General features: G+C 40.2%; 1 protein-coding gene across 7 annotated transcripts in view; it reads left to right on the forward strand.

The window, feature by feature from the left end:
* Positions 1 to 19,985, forward strand: part of LYST (lysosomal trafficking regulator) — a 242,995-nt gene that overhangs the window by 60,118 nt on the left and 162,892 nt on the right. For 3 of the 7 annotated variants that reach the window (XM_042909178.1, XM_042909177.1, XM_042909181.1), the window contains 2 exons: positions 44 to 192; positions 1,257 to 1,463. The gene's annotated coding sequence lies outside the window, so the exon portion shown is untranslated. Of the gene's footprint in view, positions 1 to 43; positions 193 to 492; positions 1,464 to 19,985 lie in introns of those variants that run through there. The other 4 variants (XM_042909183.1, XM_042909182.1, XM_042909179.1 and 1 more) reach the window with 4 other exon arrangements.

A 19,985-nucleotide genomic window follows, 5' to 3' on the forward strand; every position in this document is an offset into this window, starting at 1 on the left:
CTTTCCTCCCTCTCTCAACCCCTTCCCATATTTCTTCTTGCAGCCCCCATCCTCTGAACCCACACAAGGAGGACAGAACGAGTGTCTCTGTTAAATGGAGGAAGCGGACGCTGCGCAAGTGCTAGACGCTTTTCAAACGATGGTCGCTCTCCCCTGGGTCTGACAAAGCCAGCCTCGCGACGCACCAGCAGGGTGAGAACAGAGGCAAACCTCCCCGGTACTGGGAGAAACCCCAAGCCCCACCCCTCCGTCCCTCCCGCCCTGAGGCTCGGCCCGCCCTCCTCCCTTCCCTATTGGCTCGGTGGCTCCATGCGTCACGCCTGCGACGCCGACGGTGCCCTACGAGCGAGGGGCGGGGCTCGGGGCGCGCCAGGAGGGGCAAGCGCGCACGCGCAGGAGAGAGGGTCTGGGTCCGGACGGGGGAAGGGAGGGGGTGGTGTTCCCGGTTTCCTGGGTTACCTGAGGGGGCGGGGGTGGAGAGTTCGCGGCGGCGGCAGCGGCGGCGGCGGCAGCGGCAGCGACAGCGACGACGACTCGGGATTCTCCCGGTGAGTGGAAGGGCGCCGCGGCGGCGGCTGCAGCCAGAGAGCAGGTAAAGGCGGCCGCTGCGCGCCGACGACGCCGGCAGAGGGCTTGGGGTCCCGGACACCATCCGTGGCCTGGAGGGAAGGCGGTTTGGGGTGGCGGCGGTCGCGGGGGTCTGGGGGTCGCCGCCACCCGGCTGAGGGCGCGGGGGACCCGGCCCCAAGCCCGTCCTCAGGCGTCCTCTCTGGCTCCGGGTCTCCGAGATGTCTCCCCCCCCGCGCCCGGGCAGCCTCTGACAGCAGTTGAGCGGCGGGCGGGAGCTCCTCCCGGCCCCCCTGGACCCTTGCAAGCGGCCACCCGCCACCAACTTTATTTCCCGGCTCACGGAGGGGCGGAGGTCGAGTAGGCTGGCGGCGATTTGCTGCTAGCTTGATTGTATTTATTGTCCTGTGCGGTGGCACTGCCTCCACCCCGACCGGGCCCAGACTGGCAGGTCGGGGACGGGAGTTGACAGTTTCCGCGCCACCACCCTTCCAGTCGCTCCTTGAGCTCCTGTCCCGCGGTCCTCACCCATCTGTCATCTCCCCCGTGTGCCTTGGTCTGCTGCTTTTCTTATGCCTGTGACACCCTTTGCCGGGGCGAGAGACTCTCCAGAGGATCCTCTGAGACATCTGCTGTCTGTCTCCGGCATCATTGGAGCCTTGGCTGAGATGCCTCTTGGTCTCTGGCAGGATTAAACTGTTCGGGAAATAACCCAGGAAGACACTGGCACCACAGCGTGGAGGTCAACGAGTTGTTTAGTAGTGGCGGAGATAAGGCCAGAGGCTTTAAGAACCGTCCCTCTAGCCTTAATTCTTATCGTGCGAAACAAAACAAAACATTCCCTAGATGCTCAACGGACCATACACACCCAGTGACAGCACTTGGCAGTTGATGAGGTTTGTTTTAAGCAGATAGAAAATTTTAAGGGAGTTGCATCTTGTGTTGAGTACGTGGGTGTTAATAGGGACCAACGTTTTCTTGAACATTGAATTCAACCCGCATTCTTCCTAGGGTTTGTTTAACAAATTGATAGGACAAACTGAATTGGGCTTTCCTTCCTGATGATTCTTGGCTGATCTGCTGTTACTTTAAACTTCCACACCCAGAAACCTTATGCTAATAAAGATGTTGACAATGAGCTTTCATTTTATAGATGTAGTTATTAATACGGGGTATCTGTTTTAAAGAGCTTTACAAGTAGTCAGCAACTTTTTTTTTTTTTTTTAATAACTCTTTGCTGTCCTTCATATTGTTACTGCCTAAAGATTGGAGAATTTGGAGACAAGAATTAGGAGAAAATGAGTTACTATATAATTTAGTTTACATGAAAGCAGTGTGTAAGCCATAAAATGATCCATAAATTTAGTATATATTTATTGAGCATGTACTGTGTGTCAGAGTTGTCTGAACACATAAATATCCCCTCCTTCATGGAGCTTACATTCTAGTGGGGGATCTCAGATAATAAAATATGTGCTATGTCATTCGGTGTCAAGGACTAGAGAGAAAAAGCAGGGAAGAGGGAGAGATCAGGAACTGGAAAAGGGTTTTAACTAGGGGTAGTCAGGGAAGACTTCCTAGAGAACGCGGCGTCTGAGCCCAAGACCAGAAAGGAGACGGTAATCCGTACCCCTCTCTAGGGGAAGCGTGTTCAAGTAGACGGAAAGGCACTTGCAAAAGCTTTGAGGCAGGCATGTACTGGGCATGTTTGTGGACAGCTCAAAGTCAGATTTGGCTGTGGTGGAGTGAGCAAAGTAAGAGTAGTACAGATGAAATCAGGTGAGTGGGAATGGGCAATCAGATTGGGTGAGGTCTTGGAGGCCTTTGCACGGGCTTGGTCTTACACTCTGAGTGAGAAAAGGACTCATCCCTCTGAATAAAGAAGAGACATAATGAGACCTTTGCAAGGGTCACTCTGGTGGCTGGATGAAGAATAGACTTCGGATGAAGGAGAGGGTAGAAGCAGAGATACCAGCTCAGGGACTCCTGCCATAATTCAGGCCATGGATGATTATCATTTGGACCAGAGTAGAATTGGTGGAGAGGTTGATTTCTGGCTGAATTGAGGATAGACTCAACAGGAGACTTAAAGACAACTACAGTTTTTGTCCTAAGCGAGTGCAAAGATGCAGTAGACACGTACTGAGATGAGGTTTATGAGATGGGCAGTGGGTTAGGAGTTGGTTAGAAGACCACAAAATGAGATATCCAAGTAGAGATTATTGGTAGTAGATTCTGGTAACTTTGTATTGAAGACACTTTTCACATTATCTTGACTTTAACAGGGGTTTAGTATTTCACCCATGAACTGCCAACCTTTTTCAGACTCCTTTTCTTTTTAGCTCTTTTGGACCAACTTATTCATTCTTTTCACGAAATGTAGCTTTGCTTTTATTTGCTTGCACTCAGAGCATCTGTTTGTTAGTTTCATTTTGTAGAGAAAGCCGTATAATCCAGAATTTCAGAGTACCTTTTTAGTTTGTTGCTGTGTTTAACTTGAACACCTCAAATGACTAAGCTTTTCCCAAATTATGTTTAGATGCCTGGCTTAAGTTCAAGAATTTTTTTAAGTCTCAGAAATCTTGTTGTCAAATGTGGCTTCACTTGGCCATTTGTGAAATTACAATGGAAATGACCTGTATTTTTAATACTTTATTAATAAGTCAGTAATATACAGGGATTATCCTAATTCTTTTGTTTCATTAAAGATGGCTTGAAATAAATGGGCCATCACATGTTAAACGGAGATCTTTTCATCAAATTATGCAGTATTTGGGGCCATAGAATTTGGCCTGTAAAACTTGTATCAAAAATATATCAGGATTCTAGAGTTTAAGGTCTATGCCTTCCCTTAAGAACCAGGCTACAAGTACATGACTGTTCGGGTTACCTTTCCCTTTTCTCTAAGTTGTACCAAGCCGTCTACTTCTTTTATTTGTATCATTTCTTCGAATAAAGTAATTTGGTACCCCCTCCTCCAAAAAAAGAACCCAGGCTATAAACTAATATTTTTAAATGGATTTTCAGCCTAAATATATTCTGAAAGTACATAAAAAGACGTCATACTAATAACTAATTATAAACAGTCCATGGGAACACCATATGTTCTTTGATACTGCTTTCTTTTGCTATTGTTTCTCACCGGTATTTGTCTTTCTTTCTCTTAATTCTTCTGGCCTTGATTTATAGTAAGTGAGAGAGACCTGATACATTTTGAAACTTTGAATGCTTCTCAGGTCTAATTGTGGGGAAGAAAAAAAAAAAGAAAAATCTTTTTTAACAATATGAAAAAGTAGTGCTTAAAGTATGATCATCTTAATTAATCAAGAAAGGACTCAAACAGTTTTCCTAAAGGCTCGTCATTGTTCCATTCAAATGTGATTCCTTGAAATTGAAACTCAAAATGTGTGAGGAAATAAGAGAACTTCTAGCCACTTTAAATGAGTGGAAGAAATGGATGAATGATAAGACTACTGTGCATACTTAGAAATGTTGATACAATTCATCTTTAAAAGGTAAAGGGGATAGAAGATTTTTGCCAGAAACCTGAAGAATCACATATTTCAAATTGAAAAATGAAGTAGGGGAAAGTGAAGCTTAGAAACTATACATTGAACATTTTGACACTAAATGACTCCTAGAAACATTATAGACCAGATTGCCAAGCAGATGCTTTGTAATCTGTGATTAGAAAACACAGCACTGATTATTAAGACCCAGAGTTAGTTTTTTAAGAACAAGTCATATTAACCTCTTGCTCACTTTGTCAAAGATATGATAGTATTAAATAATCTTTTTAAGCACCTCACATCTTACAAATTGCATTCCCATTTATTATTTTATTTAACTCTCACAACATCCCTGTCAAGTAGTGTCAGATGAGGAGTCCTCAATGGTAGGAGCCCTGGGAAGACACAAAGGGGACAGATGTGGGAGATATTAGAAAGGACTTGCCTAGATACGGAGTAAAAGAAAGGGAGGAATCAAAGTGGGCTTTGGGGATTCTAGACTGTCTGACTGGGTGGATGGTAATGCTGGTAATTGATCTTAATTTTGAAAATATAGGTGGTGGAACAGATTTGGAGATGTGAAATTCATCAGTTCACATCAGTTTGGTGAGACTAGTTGTTTTCTTTGTTGGAACAGAGTCAGGTATAATTAGAATTTTCAAAATATATAGGTCTGGAGCTCAGAAGAAAAGTCTAACCCAAATAAAAAAGGCTTCATTCATTCAGTAGACATATCCTTTCAAATACTTTTGGTAAGGAAGGGAGGACAGTGGGGAAGCTTGAGCTGGGAGATGGCATTGGGGAAGGTTTATTTTTCTTTAAAGATGAAAGAGCCAAGGAACTTTAGTGGGCTGATAGAAAGAGTCTATTGAAGAGGAAAGAAAATTGAAGTCACAAAAATTGAAGTCACAAGAGAAAGAAGATAATCAGACATAACCTCAGCAGAAATGGAAGGGTTGGGAACAAGAGCACAGGTGAAAGGGCTACCCTGTAGAAGAGCAGTGATGTATCTTCCTAGTATTTAAAAAAAAAAAAAAAAAAAAAAAAGGAAATAGAGACTAGATACATAATATAATATAGCATCTCTTGTCTCTGTGGGAATCAGGTTATATGCTGAAATTGAGGAGGAAGAGCATGGATTGGGGTATATTTCATGGGAAGAGTTACTGTTGTGATGGGAAAAGGGACTTGGCCAGGGACCACTAACCTAATTACTGAATAGTGATAAACACCCTTGAAATCACAAATGAGTAGAGCAGCCAATCAGAATGGTTAAGCAGTTTTCTCCAGCAGTTCTCCATAACAGTGCAGAAAATGTTTGGTTAGACTAAATCTGGATGGGGAGTGGAAGGGGGGTTGTGATGTAGAACCTGGAAGGGGGTGGAACAGAGTCAAGGAACTGAGGGTGCTAATGAAGTTGCTAATTGAAGAGCTGAACCATAGGTAGGTATCCTGCTTGATTGAAGAAGACAGCCAAGCCAAGATGGAGCTGATAAATGTAGAGAACAAAGAGGGTGAAGAATTTCAATGAGTAAGCTGTAGGATTAATGGAAGTAGAGGAGTACTAGAGATGGAAAAATAGGCATGTGATGTGAGGTCCTAACTTTAAGATTCTAGAGTCAGAACAGTTGCAAGTGATAATAAGGGTCAAAGTATGGCCAGTGATGATGGGTAGCCAAGATTAATAGTGCTTATGCAACAATCATAATATTAATAAAACTACAATTTATCAAGTACTGCTGTATACTAGTCACTATACTAAATGCCTTCCATAGTTTATCATACTTATTTTTCACAACTATCCCTTGAGGCACATATTAGGGACTCTATTTTACAAATGAAGAAATGGGTGCTCGGTGAAGTAAAGTAACTTTCCCAAAGGTACACAACTAGGAAGTACCTGATTCTTTCTAGCCCCAAAGCCCTTATGCCCACTTAATACACTATGCTGTTCTTCTCCAAAGTAGGGGTCATTGAAGAAGAGGAAATCAAAGAGCTCTAAATCCTAGTATGTTGGGATTATTTTTTCTTATGGATAATGAAGCCCTCAGAAACAACAGATCTTGTGTGGAGAGGAAGACAGGACTTTTGTAACAAAGTTCTCAGTAAATGGAGATGAGAGACTCAAAGTCAGTAGTTGACAACTATAAATATAGCTCTAATTTAGCCTTAGAAGTAGATAAAATGGGTAATAATGATGCACAAGTCACTTTGAGAACCAGATGATAACCAGAATAATACCGACTTGTCTTCCTGGCCTGGGATCTGGGTGTATATAGTGCTTTATTAAGAGGAGGAGATTAAATGCTCCTCTTGTGTAAAGGTAGAGGATACAGGGACATTTCTTCGCAACAGAACTAGGGTTCCTAAAGCTAGGGAGTGAAGTGTCCAGGGAGGAAGAAGCACTCATCTAGTTGCGTATGAAAAATCAGAAAGGATAGGTGGGCAGGTAGGGTCATCATATAATTTATTGACCAAATACGTGTTATTTTGAAAATGAAAAGAGTGTCATTAATAGTTACCCTGGGACAGCAGGCATAAACTAGGGCTGTCCTAGGCAAATCAAGATGGGTAGTCATATCTGTGATATGTAACAAGAGGAGCTATCATCTTGGAAAAGGGCTGTGGATGTTGAGAATGAACAAATTGAGCCCTAAGTTAGAGGGACATGAATGGGGCTTACTAGCCTGAGATTATTCTCTCCAGCCCTATAATACTGCCCGGACATGTTCTGGGTATGTCTTGTTCTAGAAAAGTCAGGAGAGGGGCGCCTGGGTGGCGCAGTCGGTTAAGCGTCCGACTTCAGCCAGGTCACGATCTCGCGGTCCGTGAGTTCGAGCCCCGCGTCGGGCTCTGGGCTGATGGCTCGGAGCCTGGAGCCTGTTTCCGGTTCTGTGTCTCCCTCTCTCTCTGCCCCTCCCCCGTTCATGCTCTGTCTCTCTCTGTCCCAAAAATAAATTAAAAAACGTTGAAAAAAAAAAAAAAATTAAAAAAAAAAAAAAAAAAAAAAAAAAGAAAAGTCAGGAGATCTGAAGGAAGTTCTGGATTCATCTCTCTATGAAGAGTTGGAATCCATTAGCATATAGGTGGTACTAGAAACCTTAGAAGTGGATGAGATCATCAAAAGAGAACACAAAGAATGGGAAGTGAGGAAGAGGACAGGATCCAGAGCCTCCCCAACATGAAGGAGCTGGCAAAGAAGAATCCAGCTAAGGAGACTGAGGAGGAGTGGTCAGAAGGGTAGAAGGAGAACCAGAAGAGATTTGTCATCTCACAAATCCAGAAAGAAGAGAGATTTAAGAATGGATGATTAATAGTCTCATTTGCTTTATGTTCCTCAGAGGTCAGAGAAGATAAGGACTGGAATGTGTCCATTGGGTTGGATTTGGCAATTAGAAGGTTATTGTTGATCTTGGCCTGAGTAGTTTTGGTAGAGAAGTGTGAGCACAAGTCAGACTGCAGTGCACAGAGAGGTGAGCTGAGGCCAGGCAGGAGGACTGCTTCAAGTATAGATTACCCTTGAGGAATCTTGAAAGACAAGGGTATCAACAGGATATATCTGGATACTTATATTTATATTTGTATTTGTACTTATATTTATTTATTTTAGACAGTGAAGAAGTCAGTGGAGATGAGGGGTTGAAAACTAGGAGAGAGCTGGATTTCCAACCAATGCCTCCTAGTGAGGTCAGTAATTTTGTTGTAATGAAAAGAGTGAAAGTAAGAGGAAGCTACATCGTAAATCAAGTAAGACAAACTTTGTAGTAACTACAATTTATCAGAACCTGGAATAGGTAGGAAGAAGAGAGAGAATTCCTAATTTGGTGAAATAGTGAAAAGTGACATCTAGGTTGTCGACTAACTCTAGGATTCTGTTTTTTCTCTACAGTTTTTGGGGGGAGCGGGAAGCATGCACATAAAGTTTATTAGTTCAGGATTCCTGATCCCAGAACACTAATGATTTTTATAATTTTCGTGGATTAATTTTTGTCAAGTTCTTGGACCAAAGTTTCTTTTGCTAGATACAACATTAACACATCTCACAAACACTGTCAACGCAACATTTTAGAGCTTGAAAAGTAACAAGAGATAATCTCATTCCACCTTCTCATTTTGTACACGGGGAATCAAAGCTCTGGGGATGCTGGCACACAGATGGAGGCACCGAGCCTCAGTCTGACTCTTATTCCAGAACTGTATCTCCTACAACCTGCTGGATTTTTATTCGGGCTACTTTCTTGTTGCTAAGGCCTCTTCTCCTTTCATTCTTGGACTTGACAGATTGTAGAAGACTAACTTTTTAAATAAGTAAAATAGAGGTCTTAATATATGGACTTATTGTGATAGATGAACAAAACGCTCTTCACATCTTACTGGAAAATCACAACATGTTGTAATATTATTTTATTATTTTATTATTTTTATTAAATTATCCCAAGCCCTTCTGGGAAAGTTGAACTTTCTTTTAAGATATCTCTTTTGCAAAGTCTCTTTTTAAGAAGTCTCTTCTCTTTAAGAAGCCAAAAAGAATATAGACTTCCAGACCCATAAAAATGTGGTTTCTAGGAATAGCTTATCCAATTTCCTGGCTATCATTCTTGACTATCTCTGGATATTTCAACTGTCTAAAATCATAACAGTAATATTTCTCTTTTATGGTACTTGAGAATATTAAGGTATATAAAATTATATTTAACGTAATATTATATATGTATATATATCATTTACATATATTATACGTTATATATATTTGGGACAATTTTTGAAGTCATTTGATAAATACTGAGAAAAACAATGTTCTTTCCTCTTCCTTTTTGGTTTTTGTTTGTCTTTCTCTCTTTCCTTATTTTTGAAATATAATTAACATAGTGTTATATTAGTTTCAGGCGTACAATAAAATGATTCAACAATTCTATATGTTACTCTAGTGTTCATCGTGAGAAGTGCATACGTGATCCTCATTACCTATTTCACCCAACCCCCCACCCACCCACCCACGTCTGGTAACCATCAGTTTGTTCTCTATAATTCAGTCTGTTTCTTGAGCCGCCTGAGTGGCTCAGTCAGTTAAGTGTCTGACTCTTGATTTCGGTTCAGGTCATGATTTCACAGTTCATGAGTTTGAGACACACTTTGGGCTCTGCAGTGACAGTGAGGAGACTGGTTGGTAGTCTTTGTCTGTCTGTCTGTCTCTCTCTCCCCCCCTCCCCCACTCACATTCTCATTCTCTCTCTCTCAAAAATAAATAAATAAACATTAAAAAAAAAAGAGTTTCTTGGTTTGTCTCTCTCTTTCTCTTTTCCCCCATTGCTCATTTGTTTTGTTTCTTAAATTCCACATATGAGTGAAATCATATAGTGTTTGTTTTTCTCTGAGTTTTTTCACTTAGCATTATACTCTAGCTCCATCCTGTTGTTGCAAATGGCAAGATTTCATTCTTTTTTATGGTTGAATAATATTCCATTGTATATGCATACCACATCTTGTTTATCCATTCATCTAATGATGAACCCCTGGGTTGTTTCCACATCTTGCCTCTTGTAAATAATACAGCAGTAAACATAGGGGTGCATGTATCTTTTTGATTAGTGTTTTCATTTTCTTTGGGTAAATACCTAGTAAAGGAATTACTGGATAATATGGTAGTTCTATTTTTAATATGTTGAGGAACCTCCTTACTCTTTTCCATAGCAGCCATACAAGTTTACATTCTCACCAGCAGTGCACAAGGATTCCTTTCTCTCTACATCCTCACCAACACTTGTTATTCCTTGCCATTTTGATTCTAGTCATTCTGACAGTTGTAAGATGATATTGTATCGTGGTTTTGATTTGCATCTTTTTTTTTAAGTTTATTTATTTTGAGAGAGAGAGAGAGGAGAGAGAGGTGGGGGTGGGGGGTAGGGAGAGTCAGAGAGAGGGAGACAGAGAATCCCAAGCAGGCTCTGCACTGCCAATGCAGAGCCCCATCGCAGGACTCGAACTCATGAAACCGCAAGATCGTGACCTGGGCAGAAACCAAGAGCTGGACACTTAACTACCTGAGCCACACAGGTGCCCCAGATTTGCATTTTTCTGATGATTAACAATGTTGAGCATCTTTTCATGTGTCTGTTGGCTGTTTGTATGTCTTCTTTGGAAAAATGTGTATTCAGGCCCTCTAGCCATTTTTAATCAGATTATTTAATTTTTGGTGTTGATTCATATAAGTTCTTTATATATTTTAACTGTTAACCCCTTTTCAGATATATCATTGCAAGTATCTCTGCCATTTATTTGGTTGCTTTTTTGTTTTTTGGATGGTTTCCCTCACTGGGCAGAAACTTTTTTTTTGGTGTAGTCCCCAATAGTTTTAATTTTGCCTTTTTTTTTTTTTTTTTTTTTTCCCTTAGGAGATATATCTAGAAAAATGTTTCTGTGACTGGTGTCAGAGACATTACTGCCTGAGCTCTTTCCTGGGATTTTTATGGTTTTAGGTATTATGGTTCCATTTAGATCTTTAATCCATTTTGAACTTATTTCCACATATAGTATAAGAAACTCGTCTGGTAAGACTGTCTTTTTCCCATTGTATTTTCTTGCCTCTTTTGTCATAGATTAGTTGACTGTGTAGGCATGGGTTTATTCTGGGCTCTCTATTCTCTTCTACTGATGTGTCTATTTTTGTGCCAGTACCATACTGTTTTGATTACTATAGCTTTGTAGTATATGCTGAAATGTGAGATTGTGATACCTCCAGCTATGTTCTTTCTCAAGATAGCTTTGCCTAACTAATTTAAAGGGATTCGTGTACCCCTTTGTTGTACCCCCTATACTGGAATTAAAATTTTTAAAAACACTAAAAAAATAGATTGCTTTGGCTTTTCAGGGTATTTTGTGGTTCTATATAAATTTTAGTATTATTTGTTTTAGTTTTGTGAAAAATGTTGTCGGTTATTTTTTCTCTACTTTTTTTAAATGTTTATTTTTAAAAATTTTAAGTTTATTTATTTTGAGAGAGAGAGTGCAAACAGGGTAGAGGCAGAGAGAGAGGGGGGAGAGAGGATCCCAAGCAGGTTCTGCACCAGAGCCCGATGGTGGGGCTCAAGCTCACGAACCACGAGAACATGACCCAAGCCAAAGGCGGATGCTTAACCAACTGAGCCACCCAGGTGCCCCTGTTTATTTATTTTTGAGAGAGAGGAAGAGCACAAGCTGGAGAGGGGGCAGAGAGAGAGAGAGACACACACACAGAATCTGAAGCAGGCTCCAGGCTCTGAGCTGTCAGCCCAGAGCCCGACGCAGGGTTCAAACCCATGAACTGTGAGATCATGACCTAAGCCGAAGTCAGATGCTTAACCAACTAAGCCACCCAGATGCCCCTATTTTTTCTCTACTTAAAGCAAATTTTTTTTAATGTTTATTTTTGAGAGAGAGAGACGGAGTGTAAGTGGGAGAGGGGCAGAGAGAGAGGGAGATACAGAATCTGAAGTAGCCTTCAGGCTCTGAGCTGCCAGCACAGAGCACGACACGGGGCTCTAACCCATGAACAGCAAGATCATGACCTGAGCCAAAGTCGGACACTTAACCGACTGAGCCACCCAGGTGCTTCTGTTTTTTCTCTATTTTTACGCCTGCTTTTTTTGGCATGGTTTAACCATGTCCAATCCCCAAGATAGTTGTTGGGATGGATTTGCTATTTTTTTAGGAATTTGTTCTTACGTTTAACTGTTTCAAAGTTAACTGTGTCTTTGCTTAGTGGAAATATATTTTAGTTAAATATATTTAAATTATCTGTGGTAGCATTTGGGTTTTGGCTGAGTGTGTTGTTTTTAGTAATTTACTTAGCATAAGTGAAATCAATTCTATATGTTCATTTGAGTATTATGAACTTTTAAAGAGCAATAATAGTATATTAATTTTTTCCTTTCTTCTTTCTCTTCGATCTTTAAGATTGCTCTGATCAAAATGTGATTTGCTACACTAGAATTTTAATTAGTTCTGTAGGTTCATTTGTCTGAGTTCCTTAGATGGAATAATAATAATTGTAATTGCATACGTATTATTTCAACAGTGTAATTATTATACTGAGTTTGGATGGGTGTGAAATTAAAACAATGGTAAGAATGATTTCCTCTTTTATTATATAAATGTGGCTTATTTGAAAGGGCAACAAAACATTTATCTGTTCATAAAATCACTCATTGTTACTGCTTCTGGGTATTGATTCATTGAAGTATACAGTTCAGTGTATCCTGGTCGATGGTAAAAGGAGGTTTTACTGGTGTAACTTGCAGAACAGCTGTGTCTTTCTATCAGCTTGCGTTTATACTACTTTTTAATATTTACTTGTCTAGACTTTATTGGATCTTAAATGCATTGTAACTTAGAGTTTATTAAAGATTAAAATCCTTTACTGTCTTCTGGATTTCCTCTTTAATAATGCTTCCAAAGATGGTAACTGTTCTTTAAGTTTTTTCTGTTAGCCTTATTTAAATATTTTGGAGAAAATTTCTTTTTTTCTTTTTTAAGTTTATTTATTTATTTTGAGAGAGAGAGAGAACTTGGGGAGGGGCAGAGAGAGAATCTCAAGCAGGTTCCGTGCTGTTAGCACAGAGCCCAATGCAGGGCTCGACCTCATGAACTGCCAGATCATGACCTGAGCTGAAATCAAGAGTCAGGTGCTTAACTGACTGAACCACCCAAGCACCCCCGGAGAATATTTCTGAAGTCATATGTTCCATACGACTGAAACATACTCATTTTCTCTACACTTTATTTTTAAAAATAGAATCCCAGTAAGGTAGTTTTGATAAAACTTGATTATGCACAATTTAAGGAAACATTTAGAATGTGTAATTTTAATTTTAAATTAACTTTGATGCTTACTGTTACTATATTACTATTACTATATTTCTGTTTTCTGCATACTATACTGTCATGGAAGTTCACACCCAAAAAATAATTAGAAATCATCTATTGTGTTTTTGTTTTTATTTATTTTATTTTTATTTATTTTGAGAGAGCATGTATGCTCATGTGTGTGCACATGAGCGTGGGAGGGGCAGAGAGAAAGGGAGAGAGAGAATCCCAAGCAGGCTCTGTGCTGCCAGTGCAGAGCCTGATGTGAGGGCAGATCTCATGAACTGTGAGGTCATGATCTGAGCCGAGATCAAGAGACGGACACTTAACCAACTGAGCCACCCAGGTGCCCCTGTTTTTGTTTTAATATGTATGAGAAAAATGGGGATCAGAAAGGTTAAACATTTGCCTAAGATTCTAAAGAGTGTTTGAGGCAGAAACAGAAAACCTGAAATCTTTTGGTTTTTAGTGTAGTATTCTTTAGACTATACTGCCAACCTCTTGAACATTTTAATGCACTTTATGAAAGTAATCTCCTAACCAAAAGATGTCTGATATACTATAAAAAGTGATAGCATTTGGTTTTCAGTATGTAATTCATTTATAACTTTAACCCCTCTTCTTTACACATGTCTACATGTTTACCACAGTGGTAGAAACTAAATTGTGATGATACTCGATGTAGTAGAAAAAAATATTAAGCATAGTTTGAAGTTGAAATGCATTTGCTTAATATATACTCCTTTTTTATTTCTGTTCTCTATCACTCTCAGTACCTTCTCTCCTACTATCTATCTATCCATCTTCACGGATGGTTAGAGAGTGGCAGAGTAAGCAGCTGGGTCTCAACTTGATCTCACTGCTAATCTTTCTTGATGTGCCACGTTTTATAACAGTGAACACATTTGTCTGTAATTGACTGCCTCAACCAAATTGTTTTTAGAAGGGAAGCTAATTTTCACACTGTCTATAAGAATTATGAAGGAATAAGAGGAAACTATTGCCATGCACACTTACGTGGTGTCTTTACAGCTTCTGTATATCTGTGTTCAGTATTTCTGAAACAATTTGCAGAATCGTTTACCTTATACAAGACAAATATTAAAAACTGATGATTATGGTGCTGCTATATAAAACATTTTTATTATTTTCATTTCACATTTAGGATAAGATCCCAATCTGGGTTTTTATTGTTTCTTTAGGAGATACGGAAAACCGTTATTTCCAAAATTGATTTTAAAGAACTTTTAAACTGTGTCCTCTGCATTATAATCTTTAAAATAGGAAGAATAAACATCCAAGATTTTATTGCTAAAGTTTTTTGTTTTTAATCTAAATACTTTTTGGTAACGTTTTTTACGTGTTTTTGTAGCACTTTCCTCATGCTATCGAACAGAAAAAGGCTTTTGTAAATGTGGCTATTTATTTCTCAGAGTTTAAGTTGTGGGAAAATTTCCTAAAGGAATTTGAATGTTAAAATGTTTTCTATCAAAGTTAGTATCAAATGAATTGGTGTTTGTTTGTTGAGCTCTTACTATCTGTGGCACTGTATTAGGCAAAAAGATTTTTTTTCGAAACAAATGAGACCTGATTTTCCTTCTTAAGGGGAGTATAATCTTGTTTGGAAAGAAACAATACAATACCGTTAACACAAGGCGGTGAGTCTTAAGAGGCATGTTGAAAGTAATGAACTGGGAATGAATAGGAATTTCTGCAGCAGCAACAACATGACAAGCAACATTAGTGAAATAGTGTTGAGACAGTGAGCACCCTTAGGAGGAGTTATGGGGTGCTGGAACGTGTTCTGAGATGTGCCGAGAGATTAGAAAGGTTAGATGGAGGGAATGACATAGCACGATAATAAGGAGTTGGGAACTTATTCCCTAGGAATTGGAGTGTCATTTATTATTTTAGGAAACGTGAATGACATTTTTAGCAGTTGTAGAATTTGGATTGGATGGAAAGTAGACCAGGCAGAGTAACCAATTAAGAGGTTGTCAGTATTACAAGTGAGAGAGGGGATGAGGGCCTGTGGATGCTCCGGCATCCAGGCATTCAAGGTAATGATCATAATCACTAATAATTATTGATCTTCCTCCAGTCTGCCCCTCCCCATGCAACGCATCTTATGTGAGTTATCCCATGTAATTTAAATATTCACAACAGGATACTCCTGAAACCAATACTACACTGTGTGTTAGCGACCTTGAATTTAAATTAATAAAAAATATTCACAGCAGGGGTGGCTGGGTGGCTCAGTTAGTTGAACATCTGACTCTTCATTTCAGCTCAGGTCATGATCTCACAGTTGTGAGCTCAAGCCCCGCCTTGGGCTCTGCGCTGAGTGTGGAGTCTGCTTGGGATTCTCCCTCTCCTTCTCCTCTACCCCTCTCCCATTTGCATGCACAAGCTTGAATGAATGAATGAATATTCGCAACAATTTTACATGCTCTTAGATAAGACTGAGACTTAGAGAGAGGAAGCCAAGTAAGCCAGGGTTATAGAGTTAGCAAGTAGCAGATGGCAGAGGTAAACCAGCAAAGCTGTCAAACGGAAGAACTGACTGGGCCCCAGATGAAATGGCTATTCTGGTAGCATTTCCCTGAGTAAGTGGGTAGAGCCCATCAACTGAAATAGGAGTGAGGAAGGAAGAGCTGGTTTGTTGGAGGGAGGAGTTGAAGTTTGCTTGGGAGAATAGAAATTTGTATGCAGAATCCAGAGAGTGCCTGAGTCTGTATCCTGCCTCTGACGCGTAGTAGCTGTGTGGCCTGAAGCAGTTGCTTAACCTCACAGTGCTTCAGTTTGTGACATGTGACAAGTGGGGAGAGAATTGTACTTACAACATCCTTATGAGGAATAAACCAGCTACCATCGTAGTGTGCTTACAGTAGTGCCTCATGTCTCGTAGTTGTGTTAGATGTTAGCTGTATCATCACCATCATTCTTGTTATTCTATAAAAATCCAGAGATGTGATTTCAAGGTGTATGAGCCATTTGGTGTAAAACTTCTAGCACATTCCTCCTAGGAGGCTGTGAAGCGGCAGGAGATGATTTCCCCTGATGAGTCTTTGTAGTTCTTCTTGTTGCCACCTCACTATAACTACAGTGTCTCAATCTCCATTCTTTTACGGTGCTCAGGATCAAACCCAGGTTCTTCTGAGATATCTGGTTCCCCATTTGTTTGTTGTAGGGAAAATGAACTGCTTGTGGAAGGGCTTAGCTTCGGTACATTTTGGTGTGGCTTCCTCTCAATTTACTTCAAACTTCTGCCTTGCTATGTTGTACCCAGGCCAGCTTTGTCGAATGAGGGGTCATGATGACTTCTCTCTGGGCCGGGTACAGGTGTCCAGGCAGCCACGATGGAGAGTGTTAACCAAGACTTCATGGGCTTAGAGAGGGGGAGGGGAATAGGTGGGTGTTTGTCAATTCCTGAAATGTGAAAAAAAAAAATAATATGTTCATTTTTCTGGGGCCACTGCTTAGATTTCCACCTGTTGCCCCCACACCACTGCCATTTTCATTTTATTGAGTTTTTTAAATCAGGCTAAGCAATTGTACATAAATTAAAATTATTTCAGCACATTTTTGCGTTCTATAATACAAATACATAAATGCATAATACAGAATAAAAGTAGGAACAGTACAACTGTTCTTCCTCCTCCCCCCCCCCCCCCACACACATTTACTGGTTAAGGATTAGTGTAGTCCTATGTTTTTAATATGGAACATCTACATCAGAGCTGACTTCTGTGACTAATGCGTCTCGTACTTTGTAACTCCAGTTAGAGCTGAAGGTGTTACTTCTTGTTAAAATGTGAATATTTCTTTCTAGGAGGAGCAGAGTTTTGTGGGTTTTTTTTTTTCTCCAGTTCATTTACTTCTTGATGTAAAAGAGAAATGTGGAAACATATGCAAAAAGATAACATGAAGCTATAGAATACCTTGAGAAGTTTGGGGTGGCAGGATATTTGACTGGTGGAAGGAAACAGCATAGGACACAGAGGCAGGATTACTGTCTAGTTGCATTTGCACTTAGTGCAACAAACAGAAGTTTGTAGAGAGGTTCTTGAAGTGTGTTTCCAGGTGTGTAGATTGAAACCTAGCAGACTTGAGTCAAAGTTCCGGATAACATTCAGAGATAGTATTTAGTGTTAAGGAAACTTCTTTGCCCATTGTCTAATTTTTAATTGACCTGACAGAAGGAGAAAGGTCACGTCTTGGTTAATAAACTTGGTTATTTTCGTTCTACTTAATTAGCTCTAAACATATCATGTAACTCCCAAGACAACTGTCATGGGACCTAACCATGGGACTGTGGACCTGTGAGTCTCAGTTTTTGTTAACTGTGGAATGTGGTTGGATAATATGATGTCTAAACTTTTCTGCCATTGTGAAAATGTATGATTCTAACATATTCATATTCATACCTTTATTTATGTCACTTATGAAATAGTATAGTGTTATCAAGTTTTTCTCCTAAGGGTTTTTAGATTTAGTGAGTTGTTACAAAGAATATGTGAGATCTTTGAGAAAGTCACGAATCAGTCTTTAGTCAATATATATTGAACTCTGGAGAGATGGGATTTAGCATGATTAATAGTCCATAACAAACAGCCTTTATTTTCAAAAGTCTGCTTCAAATAGTGGCAAGTTCTGATTCAAAAGAACTCACTGAATATTTATTATTCTGTATAGTATTGTAGTCAATCCTTACAATAATCCTGTGATTGATAGCAGTCTCCTCCTTCTTGGTACATAATACATTTCTAAAAGTATTCTTTCCGGGGCGCCTGGGTGGCTCAGTTGGTTAAGCATCTGACTTCAGCTCAGGTCATGATCTCGTGGTTTGTGGGTTCGAGCCCCACGTCGGGCTCTGTGCTGACAGTTCAGAACCTGGAGCCTGCTTCAGACTCTGTGTCTCCCTCTCTCTCTGACCTCCTGTGCTCCTACTCTGTCTCTGTCTCTGTCTCTGTCTCTGTCTCTGTCTCTCTCTCTGAAAAATAAACATTTTAAAAGAAATTTTTTAAGATATTCTTTCCAATGGCAATTTCCCTAATACTATTATAATTAGGAAATTTAGGCAAGCACTTAATATTATTTTAAAAATGAATTTACCAGGGGCGCCTGGGTGGCTCAGTCAGCTGAGCGTCTGACTTCGGCTCAGGTCATGATCTCACGGTTCGTGAGTTCGAGCCCCACGTCGGGCTCTGTGCTGACAGCTCAGAGCCTGGAGCCTGCTTCATATTCTGTGTCCTCCTCTCTCTCCACCCCACCCCTGCTTGTGCTCTATCTCTCTCTTTCAAAAGTGAATAAACATAAAAAAATTTTTTAATAATAAAAAAAATAAAGATGAATTTACCAGGATTTTGGCATTTGGTTAAAGTTAGGAATTGAGTCCTTCCAGTGTTACCATTTCCCGAGGAAAATGTGTGATTTCTAATGAGGCTATAAGGATAAAGTTCATTATTATAAACTTTTTTCTTGTCTTTTTCCTCTTTTCCTTTTCTATCAAAGTCACAAGACAGGTACTCCCTACTTTTATTTTCAGTGCTTCCTTGGAAACTATGGTCATAGAGCAGAACATCAACATTTCCATACACAGTTCTGAGGACAGGTGGCGATGATCTTTTTCTTCCTGCAGATGGCACTCTCTGCTGTTCCCCTAGCACTGAGCATTTAAAAAGCTGTAGTGTTTACCAAGAACGTTTCCTGATGTTATATAATCTTTGAAGATCCACACAGTAATTCTGTGGGACAGACATTTTATGGAAAAGGAAGCCCAACTTGACACAGCTCTGTGTTGCGGCTAGTACTGGCTAGATTCCCAATGTCCTGCCTTTATTTGCACCACTGTCACAATGCTGACTGTTGGACTATTCAGAACAGATTTAGAACTAGGGAAATATAATGAGTAAGCAGATTAGTAAGTATTTATTGAATAAGAAATAAATTTTGGTTGAATGAATGAATGAATGAATTAGTGATAGGTTTGATGGTTCTTAGGGAGGCAACTTGGTGACCTAGAGAGCCTTTCTTGTCCTATTGTTGAGCGTGAGATTTTATTTTCAGTGGTAAATGTAATGTTATTGGTAGCACTGACTAAAACAGAAAGGACAAGGTATTAAAAAATGCCTAAAACTGAAGAATATCTGTGGTAATGACGTGGTGTAGGGGGGAGGTGTAGTAGTTTTATACTGTACGTCAAGGAAATGACTATGTCAGAATCCACAAGACTGACGGTGATGGCTTAATTCTGTGATCTTTTGGATAATAGGTTGTGGAAATTAATCACAGAACCAGAACAGAGCTGAGATATCATAGTCGGCTGTCCAAATGTCTGTGGGAAGTCTCACTCAGTAAAAGCAGGGCTGCTGTTGACTTACTTTATTGACCGTTTCATTTCCAGAAGGTTAAGGAAATAGTCAGGGGAGCTGATAACTCCGAGCCTAATTTTGACCCACAATGAGGGCTCCTTAGACAGGTGAAAATAATGGGAATCCTGGGAGAAATCCGTGATGTTCATTTAAGAAATTCAACAAAAGGTTGTGCCACATACTGTGCTAGATGCTGTCGATTTTGCAGTAAACGCAGCAGATAAAATCCCTGTCACCGAGGAACTTTTATTTAAGAGCTAACCATGATCCAGCCTCATGGTTACTTAACTGCAGTGACCTTAACTTGCATTTCAGACACCTACTTGCAGGGTCACACTCTGGGTGATGTTATGGTCTGGAACTGCTTGTTTCAGAAATCTAAAAATTCCAAAATTCCTATATCCTTAATTCCCTCATTTTTTTCCTTTAATCTCATAGACATGGGTTGCCTGTATTTCAACTTGTATGCCAGCATCTACCTGGCCTCTTTCTCTTTCCTACCCGGTCTACAGCCCAGTTTTGACTGTATGGATTGTTCTCTCACTTGTACCCTTGATTCCCTTTCCCTTTCACTTCTGCTGCCTCACCCACCCAAACTCCCATCTCTGTGTCAGCGACACAATCTGTGTTATCTACTGTTAGATCCAAGCAGCTAAGCCTTGCGGGAGAATCTCAAACATCTGAGAAAAGTGAC

The sequence above is a fragment of the Panthera leo genome, chromosome D2 (genome assembly GCF_018350215.1).
Source record: "Panthera leo isolate Ple1 chromosome D2, P.leo_Ple1_pat1.1, whole genome shotgun sequence".
NCBI classification, from domain to species: domain Eukaryota; kingdom Metazoa; phylum Chordata; class Mammalia; order Carnivora; family Felidae; genus Panthera; species Panthera leo.